A 14,226-nucleotide genomic window follows, 5' to 3' on the forward strand; every position below is an offset into this window, starting at 1 on the left:
TATATTCTCTTAACTAACCCTGAATTTCTAACAAAATTAAACAATTCCCTACGAACCTCATTACTCCTATCACCCCCACCAAAAATACCACCCACTCCCCATTCCCGTCCAACCTCTCTGACCCTGTCAAACCAGCTCTCCCTTTCTACATCATACATTTCACAAAATAATAATACTTGGTTCAACCGTTTCCTCTACCATACAGCCATTACACATTCCAGTACCATGTTTCTCTATCAATTTCAGAGGTATTCAATCCCGTATGCCCTAATCTCTTCCTACACAACATAACCTCAACATAACTATTCCCATTATATGACACTATCTCCCATACAGATTTCCTTGTACTATAAAAATGTCTGCCCTTACTACTTTCATCCTATTATCTCTGCCAGCAGTCTAACCCATTTTTCAGAATCAATGTTTTAATGCCCTTCTACCCAACTGCACCTGTATATCCACAATATTATTTTTTACTGCTTTTTTTGCTATTATATCGACTATCATTTCCATAAACTCCTGTATGAGCCAGAATCCAACAGAACTGAATGTCAATACCATTTCTTTGCAAGCTCAACAACAGCCTCATTATTTCTAACCATAAATCCTCACGTTCTGACTTTCCAGATCTTAAACTACACAAAACTGATGCAGAGTCCGAACATATTACTATTCTTCTTGGTTGCACCTCCTCTATTCATTGCAATCCAACAATTATCGCAACAATTTCTGTTGAATATACAGATTAATCATTTGTTAGTCTCTTGCATAGAATAACATTGAACTCAGGAATAAATACACCTGGTCCTGTCTTCCCAATTATGGGATCCTTTGAACCATCTGTATACACTGCAAGGCAAGAATAAAACAGATTACTAATATATTGATCCACTATTGTTCCTACATTATCTTCTTCACACCACTGTTTCTTTTATTCGATCAGGCTAAGATCAAATATGTGGTCTTGTATAAAACCACGGTGGCACATTTCCTATTGCCACAGATGGCCCTATAACAAGGTCCCTGAGTCCATATTCATCAACCCTTTTCCCAACCTCTGGACCAAAACCCCTCTTTTGATATTGTTCATATTGCCAGCAGTCTTCCAATACTGTCAGTGTAGGATGATCTACCGTACTACCCTTCAGTCTTGCCCAGTATGCCAGAGCTAGCTTAACCTGTCTAAGGGATAGTGGCATTTCCCCAGTATCTACTTGTAAAGCCTCAACCGGTGTAGTTTTAAATGCACCATCGCACATGCTGAGTGCCCTTGCTTGCTTCCTATCAAGGCACAACAGTGATGTAAAAGCCACAGAACCATATGCAAAGCACCCATAATCTATGGATGATCTCATCAAAGTACGATAAATATCAGTAAAGATTGCCTATCTGCCCCCTGTTGTGGAAATTCTACACACAGTGACACTCAAAGTCAATCTTAAATGAATCATTGTTTATTATCAGCGCGCTGGAGAGGTTCCAACCAACTCAATGCACCAAGTACACATGTCGTTCAGGAGCTCTACCGGGGCAGTCCCGTTAGTTCTCTTCTATACAGACAAGTTATATTTGATTTAGCTTATTCATCATTCATAATTAATTCATAATTAACGTTTGCTTCATTCATGTGACCGACCAATACTGGGTCATGCATGTGACAGACCAATACCTCACGAGGCTTCTTTTCTCTAAGCTGAGACCTTGAAACTGAGATATCTTTCGTTCTCAAAACAAGGGTCTGGGCGTACTGCCAAATTGCAGATACTGATAGTGAGGATTCGTTCAATCAGTCACTTGCATGAACATAGAAATTGGTTATTAGAAAAGCACAAACGTAAAAAATTCCATCACACCCCCAATCGTGCCCAACTATTGTCCTCATAAGATGTAATACTTTCTTACATTTAGTGTCAATACATGTAATGTGATGTCTCCATGTAAGCTTTTCATCAAACCATAGCCCCAAATTCTGTTAACCTTTCCATTTGTTCTCCATATAATCGAACACTGACATCTTCCTTAATCTTTTTGTTAGCGAACAACATATGGCAAGATTTAGATACAGATAACTTAAAACCCCATTATAAGGACCATTCCTCTACTGCTACAACAGCACCTTGCATTTTCTCTATTACATGAGGAATTTCTTCCCCTTTTCCATATGGCACCATCATCTGCATATAAGGCCACCCCTATACCCTGTCCGATATCCCCAAAGATATCATCAATCATCAACGTGAATAAGATAGGACTAATAGCACTACCCTGTGGAGTTCCATTTTCCACCATATTCTGTTGATAACTCCGATCCCACCATGACCTGGAAGGTTCGGTCAAACAAGAAATCCATAATCAAGTTGTACATTCTCCCACTAATACCCATTCAATTTAATCAGTAGACCTTCCTGCCACATTGTATCATATGCTTTTTCAATGTCAAACTATATTATTGACATCACTTCCTTCATTGCCAAAGGTTTGGTCATCTCAGTACTAACTGTAACCAATGCGTCAAGGGTAGTCCTTCCTTTTCTGAATCCACTCTGGTAAGGGCTTAATTAGACACCTATGTTCCAGATAATACATAAATCTGCCTACAATCAACTTTTCCATTAATTTACAGAGATTTGATGGAAGTGCAATAGTTTTATAACTAGCAGGACTGGGTGGATCTTTACCAGGCTTCTCAAAAGGCAAAACCACAGCACATTTCCATCCTGATGGTAGCACTACTGTCCTCCATATTTTGTTAAATAAACTCAAACTCTTTCCCAAAACTTCTCTAGGCAGTTGTTTAAACATAATGTAGCATAATCGGTCCTCACCTGGACCAGTGCAACCACACCCCTCCAAAGCCCTAGTTATTTCAAACATGGGGAATTCAGCATCCAGTGATCACACTTCTTACGGTATACATCTTCATGCATTCTTAGCTTTCCTTCCTTACATCTTTTACATTTATCACTTTTAGATTGTCAACTTTATGCTCTGCTTCAAAAGCTCTTCCCAAAGCGTCTGCTTTTTCTTTGTTTGAAAGAGCCATAACATATTCCTCAGCTAACACAGGTATCTGTATTGACTTTCCTTTCCCCATCATCCTCTTTAACATTTTCCACACATCCCCAGTTGTTTCCCTTCCTATAGAAGCACCTTTCTTTGCATTCTTAATTACTTTCCTAGCCAATGCTCTCTTTCTCTGAAAGACTATCATTAGGGCAGGCCCGCTCATTAGGCAGGATTAATAGCCTTTGTACACTAGGTAGCGGTAAATTGCAGTGTGCCGCTTCGGCCGCCCAGAGTGGTTCGCTTGTGGGTGTGCTGGCAGCATATACTGTAGCAGCACGTTAGTTCGGTTGTGCATGAAGAATTCAGTATAGCAAATTTGTATGAAGGTCTGGTTATGAAATGTGTAAATAGTTGAATCCATTCTCCGTTTCATGAATTTATTCATGGGTAAATAGTAATTGAAGCTTTTTTTAAATGGTTGATAAAAAACGTGTTTCAAATCAGAAAATGTATTTAATTGTTTATTGCATATAATAGGCACATTATTGATACCTTGACACCGAATGAAATGTCTTCCCGATAATATTGAGATTTTTGGAGGGAGAGTATTTGCCTATAAATAGTGATTTCATCCTCATATCTCTATTTCCAGCATGAATCGCAAACTGAGGAAACTCTTGGCTATTGCGGCGATCTATCAACGGTGGAACCTGTGGCGACGGCACTCCATGTGGGTTCACTCCATCCTGATGTCCCACAGCCAGTATGGAGAGTATCATCATCTGGTGCAGGAGCTGCGGTTCGACGATGTGATGTGCCAGGGATATTTCAGGCTTGATAAAGCCCAGTTCAATGACCTGCTGACCAGGATGGGACCTCGCATTGCAAGGGCAGACACAACATTTCGGCAAGCTATTTGTCCAGCTGAACTTTTCACCATTTGTCTAATGTAATTATTGTCAAGGAACTCTAGAATCCTGACATGTTATTATCGATCGATAAATATAGAATGAGTGAGACAATAGCCTATATGAAAAGATCAGAACAATAACAAATAGCATTGTAACACAAAATGTTTAATAGGCTACACACAAAAAAACATTATTTATGGGATTCATTTATATTAAATGTGTATTGATTACATCTTTGAGGTTACTGATGCTACTGTTGTATTGTGGTATTTATATATTCATTTGTGATGCAATCATTCATATGATCCTGTTGTCACATGCTACACATGCACATGTGTGTGCACATGCATCTATCTATATATCCAGATGTTATCATGATTTGTTATGAGAGATATTATACTTAATTAATCCACAATGACCTGGTGATGTAGAAGTCTAATTATGGCATTATTTTCCATATTCCTACAGATACCTTGCAACTGGAGATTCCTTCAAAACCATTGCCTACAGTTACCGTGTAGGGCACTGCACGGTTGGGTGCATCATCGAGAGTGTGACCAGGGCCATCTGGGACTGTCTCGTGGGGGAATTCATGCCTGTACCAACCAAGGACGACTGGAGGGCCATCACTGCTGGCTTTGAAGAATGGTGGAACTTTCCTCATTGTCTGGGATCAGTGGATGGCAAGCATGTAGTCCTGCAAGCCCCCCCCCCCCCCCCAAACTCCGGCTCCCTGTTCTACAACTACAAGTGGACATTCTCCATTGTTCTCTTGCTGGTTGTGGATGCCAATTACCTCTTCCGGTTAGTGGAATGTATTTGTGGGAGATGAGGCCTTTCCTCTCCGGAGAAACCTCATGCGGCCCTTCCTTGGAGCAAACATCCCCAGGAGGAACAGGGTCTTCAACTACCGCCTCTCCCGAGCCAGACTGACCATCGAGTGCACCTTCGGTATTCTTGCGTCCTAGTAGCGGATGTACCAGCGAGTCATCAGGACAGGCTCTTTTAAGGGTGTGGACTGTGCTCCTTCCCCCTTCAAAGAATAGGCAAGATAACCAACCATGGAGAATAGTAAGACACTCCATTATTTATATTTATGTATGCTATATTGTTTGTGTTCATATGTGTGTGTCTGTGCATGTTTTTCAGTGTAAAGCACTCTGCAGTCACTCAGTGTGGACACTGTGGTCACCAGGTGTTATGATGTCTTTTCATGGTGTTGTGGGAACAAGGTTAAATCTAGTAGATGGGTGACTCTTGGTGCCACACAGTCTGAATAACAAGGATTCCAGTATGTCGAGGGAGATTACTGAGGTTTATCTTAGAATGATTGATGGACATAATATACTGACTTGGGGTACAAGGTAATAACATAAAAGAAGGGAGTGCCCACTGATGGTTAACAGATGGTGTTGAAGAAACGTGTAACATGACGTATATAAACTGAGAGGTTTTCTTTGTCTAGTAGTTGGTATGACAAGAGGCAGAGCATGCGCCTTTTGTTAGATGAACCCGGTACCGTACCTATTAAATATTTGTATGAACTCTCCATCTAAGTGTTAAATATCTTCTTGCATCATGAATTACTTGATACCCGAGAAACTCATCATAACAGATTGGCGTCTAAACGAACAGGATGCAGTTTACAGCCGAACTAACAGGTAAGCAGACTTTCATTTTTTTTGATTATGTCAAATTCTGCTTATCTGTGGTAAAGCTGAGCTGTAACAAACGTTTAAAATTCAATATTTTTAAAGGGGGACGATGAGTGGTGTTGAGTTGTGTAGAAGGGATGTAAGGAGGAATATCAAATTAGACAATGACATGGTGCTATGATATCGAAACAGGGTGTGTTAAGAGTAATGAGTACAAAGACAAAAGAGAATACAGGAGTGGGTGTAGGACTTAAAGAGATGTGTTGTATCATCATGAAATAAGTATTCTGATGTGTAGTATCATCATGGAATAAGTCATGAAATAAGCATTGAGATGTGTTGTATCATCATGAAATGAGTCATGAAATGAGTTATCTGATCTGTTGTATCATCATTTGAATACCTTGGTAAAGAGAGAGAATTAAAGAAATAGGTTATGGACCTCTGATGTGTTGTATCATCATTTGAATACCTTGGTAAAGAGAGAGAATTAAATAAATAGGTTATGGACCTCTGATGTGTTGTATCATCATTAGATTTGAATACCTTGGTTAGGAGAGAATACATGTTTTATTTTTTATTTTTGTGAAAGACTCAGAGCAGATACAATTGAGCATGTTGAATCATGGCACCAATGACAAAATAGGAAAATTAAATTTTAATAAAGATCAAGGTGGGGATTTGATTAAAGTATTTGATTACTAATATTGCATGAACTAATAGCAGTAATGAAGGGCCAGCTTAGTAGACCGGTATCTGGAAAAACAGTCACCATTAAGAGTAAATCAGAGCTTAATTTACCTCGAAGAGAGAGACAGGAAATTACGAAATTATTACAGACAAATCCGCATTTAGAACAAGTCTCTTGTAAAGTAATGTAAATCAGACAATGTGCAAATGGATGTTAAGTAAATTAGGATTTTTCTATGTGGAACCATATCTTAGTGATTTATCAGCATGGACAGATTAAAATTATATGAATGTGTATGATAAATTGATATAAGTTTGGATAATAAGCTTTGATATAACATTATATTGTGGTTCCGTACATCAATGCCTATCATATAATATCAAAGAGGGGTATAGAGAGCGTGAGGTTATTTTAGAGAGTAGTGGAAAAGTCTGTATTTTCTGGGACAGGCAGGGCAGTGTCCTGGAAATTAAAGTCTGTTTTTTTGGGGGTCCGCTGGGAGTATGTTTGAAGAAGTTGATTTGTGTCGATTGAGAATTGGTTAAAAACCACGAAAGTATTCTTTGATGTGAGTACCTGGAAGTTTCTAACGTTCTATATGGAGTTTGTGACGATGTGAAAATAGGATAAAGTTTATGTGTGTAATCGATTACTAGAGAAGTGAGAAAATCATAATTAGAGTGCTATGTATGTATTAACTTGCTCACCCAAACGTAGACGTACGTCATGGGTGGGAAATAATGAATATGGGTTTTCTAAATTTGTACCGTTGTTAGATCCTTTGACAGAGATAAGGTTTAAGAAATTAACTGCCCATAAGGAGTGGAATTTATAGACGTAACTTATAACATAGTACAAAGCCCATTCAGGGTTTCCATTAAACTAATTATCATTGCGGAGCTAAGGTGGTGAAGTGAAGGAACTTCATTTTGTATCAGATGGTAAGATGATAAACCAGTGTAATTGGGCTATTTATGGGATGTATTTGTCATTTCAATGGCATAGAGTAAAATCTGGGTTTCTGAGTGTAATTCAACTGTTGGTATGTGTTGCTTAGACAGATACTACAAAGTATTTGGTTTGGTGATGTAGAATGGAAGGTTTGTAGCGTGCTTGGTTAATTTTTTTTTTGTTGCGTTGCCTAATGGTTTGCTCGCTTAAACGATTGAGAATGGTGGCGTAATGTCAATCCATAAATTGGATATTGATACTATGGATATAAATTCAATATATTCTTGTCAACTACAGCAAGTATTTGGTTTATTGCTTGCTTAGAAAGGACAGTTACCTAGATCTGCTGTATTCTAATAATGGCGGATTGGTGGTTTCATAAGAGCTGTGGCTATGATCTTAGTTGATAACAGGTGAAAATAAGGGTGTAGTGCCGAAGCACAGGGAAGCGAGTGTCTTATCTTAATGGGAAATGAAGCAAGGGAACTCGGAGAATAAAAGGAATAGAGGAACTTGTAGCAGAGGTCACTACAGAAATATTACTGACACAATATTGTAACAGATAAACTGAACCAAACATGACGCTACTACAGCAATTGATTGTTAACGTTGTTAAGTTAGTTTTTAAACCCTACGATAGAGGTAAATGCAGAACACTTTTTGAGAATGGTTTTTATTTGTTGTCTGGAGAATTTCTAGGTGTTGATCTGCGGGTGTTAGCAACTGGGGCTCGTTGAACGTGAGAGAGAAGTAAGTGTCATAATGTGTTAAATGTGGTGTACCTGGATCACTGATTGCTGCGAAGAAGGAGGGAGTCAAAGGGTGGTGAATGTTACCGATGTGAAAGGGCTAGCTAGTTAGTGGTGCGAACTAGTAGCGTTTAGAGTGGTGACGTAACTTGCTCTGCGACATGGAAGTAGTTGTTTGCCTTGCTTTGCAAGGGTCGTGGCTTTTGTGGAGCTACGGGTAACGGTGCTTCGAGGGTGACTGTTGTCGATGTGTGCAGAGGGTCCCTGGTTCAAGCCCATGTAGGGACGGAAGCAAAACTGTTCCATTGATGCTATTGACCTAGATCACTGGGTGAATTGATATGATTATAGGAAAGGGATTGTCTTACCAACACATGGCGGCATAGGATAACATAGTAATTAAAGTTGCATCACTGTGAACAGATGTTTTGTTTGTTTTGACTATAACTTAAAAATAATTTGTCATATGCTAAAGTACCGTTAGATGGAAAGTCAGCGATAGAGAATAATAGATATTGTAGAGGGTTTTCTGTGTTATAAGGATAAGTAGGTTCATTGGGAGATGAGAAATGTTGAATTGGATTGTTTGAAGAAGGAAAGTAGGTTAATTGGGAGTTGAGAAATGTTGAATTGGATTGTTTGAGTAGAGTGGTATTAAAATAATGCTTTCTAGTTAGGTGAATGAAAATATGTTATTAAGTAGTAGTGGTTTGTGGATAGAATTTACTAATGCCATGATTTAGTAAGAGGGTGAAAGAGAATAATGCTAGTTGGGCTATATTGAGATGTACAGGACGCAGAGGGTAATGTGGAGCACATGTCTAGATAGTTGAATATAGAACGTTCTTTGACAATTTTTTATTATTATTATTAAATTCTATAGTTTGTTTAGACAACAATTAGTTATGCAGGCAGTTCATTAATTCTAAAAACTATAATATGTTTCTGGTACATTGAACAATGGCAGATAGTTTTTACTATTAGGCTGATGGAGTAGTAAACATTTTTTTGTAAGTTCTGAAGTTATTAAACAATACGTTTTTGTTTTAAGACATCAATGCAACAAGTGGAGGAGATTACATTACTGAAAAGGGGTTATAGGTTTATATTAGTAGGTGTAGTGAGGTCCCCTACAGTATATGTTAAGGGAAAAGTAGGAGACAATGTCTCAAACAATTGTTTTAATGCCTGGGATAAAATATAACGGTTTCCTTACGCAGAGTAATTGATTATATTGGCGAATGAATAAAATATGACATTTAGGGGGGTGACAGGAACAATATAAGGGGAAACAGATATTTCCTATGTTATTGATCAAGTAACGATACTAGCATAATTTCATATGGGATCAAACGGAGCTGATTTTGGGGTTGAATAATCATTGTGAGCATTACAGAGGATGAAGTCTAAAGGGTAATCAAGTAAAAATACTCATTGTAAACTCAGGGAAACGTGAGTGATTTTCATCTTTTGAGATATTTTAGGTAATCTTCTTCTGGAGTAGTTATGAGGAATTAGATTGAAACAAATGAGTATTGGTGTGAGGTAGGATGGTGTACATCTGCATCATGTTTAGTGTGTAATTACCATTTTTGGATTACTGATTGTAACTGAATGTTAACGAAATGTATACTTTCTCTTCCAGGAGAATTGGGATTTCCTTATCTCTCATTGGAATGTTTCCCAAGTCTGTGGGCTGGGGGGAGCAGTTAGTAAAATTCGGCACTCTTATAATTAGGCCGTAAAAGGGAGCTACCAAATTAAATAAGGCCTGGCTATTTTTGTTTGTTGTTTTCCAATTGGGTTTTTCAAATAACCACACACAACCCACCTATTACAATGGTTATATAGAGTTGTTATTTTGATTTTAGGGGGTTTTAACAGGTCAAAGATGTTACGTCTTAAAGGAGCACACACATGGAGCTTTATTAAGTTTATTTTCTTTTATGAGTAAGTTTTGGGTAAACACGTGATTTATTTTGAGAAGAAAAGTCATGAGGACTTAATGTACACTTGGGATAAGTAACATTTATGAAATGTTTTGACTGTTAGTGATTAGTTTATACTATAGAATGGAACATTTCTTTGAAGGGTTTGAATGACCTCTGAACTCTGTCCTGACTCTCTAGTGTGATTTGATCACCCACACTGGAAAACCGAGAGACATAGGATGAGGAATTTAAGGTAATTTATTATACCGAGTTGAGGATAATTTATAATACTGATAATTATGAAAAAGTTTATAATTTGGCAATAGTCATATATATGATTCGGACCATAATAAGGTCAGAGTTAGAGAGCTAGTCCTGAATGAGGAACACCTGGCGCTAGTCAATGTTGATATTACTTGAATTACTTTATGGGATACAAGTAAGTTAAGGTATTATCAAATGTTGTCATTTTAATTTCATTTATTATTTTGGTTTAATAGGCAATGTTGTTGTTTTGTTTTTGAACGCATTAATCAAGATGTGAGTCATGTGTCCTAAGGGGCGAAGTACTGATCGCATAATGATTTTTGGTCAATATGCAAATTGTAGTAAGAATATGAGCAGTAGTAATTAATGTGTTATGGGTTAGTTTTTTTTTTTTTGTGGTGTAAGGCGGGATGTAGAGGAGGCCTGTCTATGGAACGAGTGGACTGCAACAAGCTGCAAGAGGTGCACTTCCTAATATCAAGGCTTCTCCTGACTGATGAGAAGACAGGGTATGGTAGCATATGGTGTCTCACCTAACAATGTGGCTTTCTTCCCAAGGGTGAAGGCTTCTCTGCCAACCTCAGGAGAATCTGAGCATTTTCTGTGCCTTGGAGACTATGTGGCAGTAAAGGATTACAGAAGTCAGAGATGGACAAAACCTACGTGGGGAGGTCAGTACTAGGTGTTGCTGGCTACCTCGATGGAGGGGAAAGTAGCAGAGACAGATTCCTAGATCTATGTGTCCCATTGTAAGAGTTTTCTAACTCAGAGGAGGAAGATGGCATCGCCACTGCGGAGCATTGTTTTCTTTTATGTCTGTGTGTTTTTGCAGCAGGGACACTCAACTTCCCTTTGGTAAGCTGCCAGAAGGACACTCTCCGAAGACCGATGTCGATGGATTGAGAGGGACTCTGGATGATCCAGAGACCCTAGTGACGGACGAAGATTCAGAGCTAAAGGGACCATACATCGTCACCCAGTCATACACCAACGGATGTACGGATAGAGGGGAGATCGACCTGATATCATGTAAACCACTCCAACAGACTACTACGAGGAAACGACGAGATGAGGATAATGGATCTGACAAGGATTAGGTGATGGGAGACGATGTCAAGGGGAATGCTACTGATGAGCTATGTGTTATAGCTGATTCCCTTGGTGGAGGCAGACCTCCAAGTACTTCAAGATCTTCCAGATTTTCAAGAATCACCTGACTGTCACACCATTCAGTTCTATGTCTGTGGAGGGTTTACCTGACAGAAATTGGGGAGTATATTAGTAATTGGTATTAAGAATAATTGGTAAAACATAATAATTTGTTATATAGGCAATGCTTATATGGATTTATTGGATTAGAAATGAACTCAACTAAACTGTTATGTTCTGTCTTCTAGTGAGGTAAATACAGATGGTGTCTTGATGCATAGCAGGGATAGAATGGTGTGAACCTTTAAAAGAAACAACCTCTGAACCGGCTGAAGATGTTCCTGTACAGCACCACTTCTACATGCAACCGGTCTACAACAGCCAATCGAAGCTATCAACGGATTTTCTCTCATGTTTTTATCTCGAGGGAGTGGGACAGAAGTCCACCATTGAGTGAGAAGGGAGAAATATCTGTTCAAATGCAACATTTCTCATGTTGGTGGTATAATGGTTGGCAAAATGGACAAGAGACAATGAGGTTGTAGGGATGGTGGTGACTCGGATGAGACATTGTAATTGTGACATTGTCATGGGCAATTCATTTTGAAATATGAAGCTGTCTGAAGAACATAATGAAGGGACGCCAGAAGATTTAAGTGCCGGAGAAAGAAGGGGTTGCTTAGCTGGGTTGATAATACATTTGGATTTATCTAATTTAGCTAATTTGGGTAGGAGGTATACACACTGCTAAATTAATAGTACTAGGAATGCATTGAGATGATGGTCTGTAATTATTCTCTGGATGAGGAAAATAATAATAGCATTATGGAGATATATAATGTATGTTAATATAAGTGTTCATTCTGACAGTTGTAATGGGTGATAGAGTTGTGGGTTTTAACTTTGATTGATAAGGACCAAGTGAATCAATAAGAATTGTCATTCTAAATTTGGTTGAGTTAAGTAATTTGGTTTTGGTTATAATTCATAAGATGACTGAGTGATTTAAGTAAATCATTAGTATAACTATTTTCAGCATGCAGGGTATTCTTTGTACAATTGTGATAACAGTCTTATATAGATATTATGGTTAAAACAGCTAAACATTATGGTACTGTTTTGGGATACACTTATATGATTTATTTTAAGTAGACATTTTTTAATCTTAATGTTTGAAACATGTAAGTTAATGTGAGCATTGTGACTGAAATCATGAATATGTTGATTATTAAGTTACCATATTAACATATTAGTCACTATATACATCTGAAGTATTGGGTGGTATTGAAATGGAGGTTTAGTGTGGTACATATCTCTGATGCTAGGCAATAACTTAAGTGGTTCCTATCATGGGGTTTTGGTATTTGAGACATAGGAATGTTTATGCTATTTTCATCTGATCTGACTTTGGTTGAATTCCTCAATCCTAACTAGTCCAAGGAGGTACTGATTTAACAGGGACTGAAAACAGAGTGTTATCCTTTATCTCTATCTCAGGCATATTACGGTAATGGAGTCAGGGTTGAACAGAGTTCGGAGTAAACATGGTACATATTAATAGTCTTGGATTTTCAAGCAATTGGGTCTGAAATGTCACTCATTGGGCACTATGCAATTGATAATCGCATAGCATTGGATGCTATTACAGTAGATAACGGGGGAATGTATGCGATTATATGCCAGTGATTACAGCTAGAGATGTATCAGTCAATATTAATGCAAGGAGGGAAAGTACTAATTATGAATCTATATCATCTTATTCCAGTGTAGAGTTCATTGATAATGTTGATTGAATGGGGAATGTTAAGTTGGAACTGTATAACGTGGAATTTAAGGTTTACAGGATTGAAGATGGGGAAACAAGACTCTCAGTCGATCAGATAGCGCCCCAAGTGACCAGAGAAAAGCTTGGGGTTCCTCTTAATGAACATGGATGAAGAAGACTGACATTATTTTTATTTAGATATATTCATCTGACCATATTATAATATCCATGTAACGTAGAAAGTGTCATGTATCATTGTATTTGTGTGGATGATGTCATGATGTTAAGAATTTATTTGTTTTCTTGGTAGCATGTCTAAGAGGATGGGTATATTTGAAAATGATGTATACAAGGGTGTCATTTTAAAAAATAGGGATAGTCTATGTGGGATTTTTTCCTTATATATCAGTAAGGTTTTGACTACATAGATTTTTAGCATGAATATATAGTAGTTAATCATGTATCTATCTTTTACCCAGACTGACTACATAAAGGTTAGAGAGGTTTGATGGTGCATGAGATAAGTGACTGAGAATGTATACCTTTGTTACTAGTCCAAGGAGGTACTGATTTAACAGGGACTGAAAACAGTGGTCCTCTGTAGCTCAGCTGGTAGAGAAAAAAAAATGTATGCACGCATGACTGTAAGTCGCTTTGGATAAAAGCGTCTGCTAAATGGCATATTATTTTATTATTATTTGTTGATTAAATATATTGAGAATCTGGTTGGATTCAGGTATAGAAAGTAAGGGGGATGAATTCTCAGTTATCTATCATAGTTTAGACTCTAATCATATATCTATACTACTGGTTGGAGAACATTTTATTTTATATGAAGTTTTAGGTGAATTGTTGGGGTTAAGTAAATGTTATATCTGAGTATTGTTACTTACCACAAAGAAAAAATAAAATAAGGATTGTTATGATGTCTTTTCATGGTGTTGTGGGAACGAGGTTAAATCTAGTAGATAGGTGACTCTTGGTGCCACACAGTCTGAATAACAAGGATTCCAGGATGTTGAGGGAGATTACTGAGGTTTATCTTAGAATGATTGATGGACATAATATACTGACTTGGGGTACAAGGTAATAACATCAAAGAAGGGAGTGCCCACTGATGGTTAACAGATGTTGTGGAAGAAACGTTTAAC

This window comes from Coregonus lavaretus, assembly GCF_964263955.1.
Source record: "Coregonus lavaretus genome assembly, chromosome: 9".
NCBI classification, from domain to species: Eukaryota; Metazoa; Chordata; class Actinopteri; order Salmoniformes; family Salmonidae; genus Coregonus; species Coregonus lavaretus.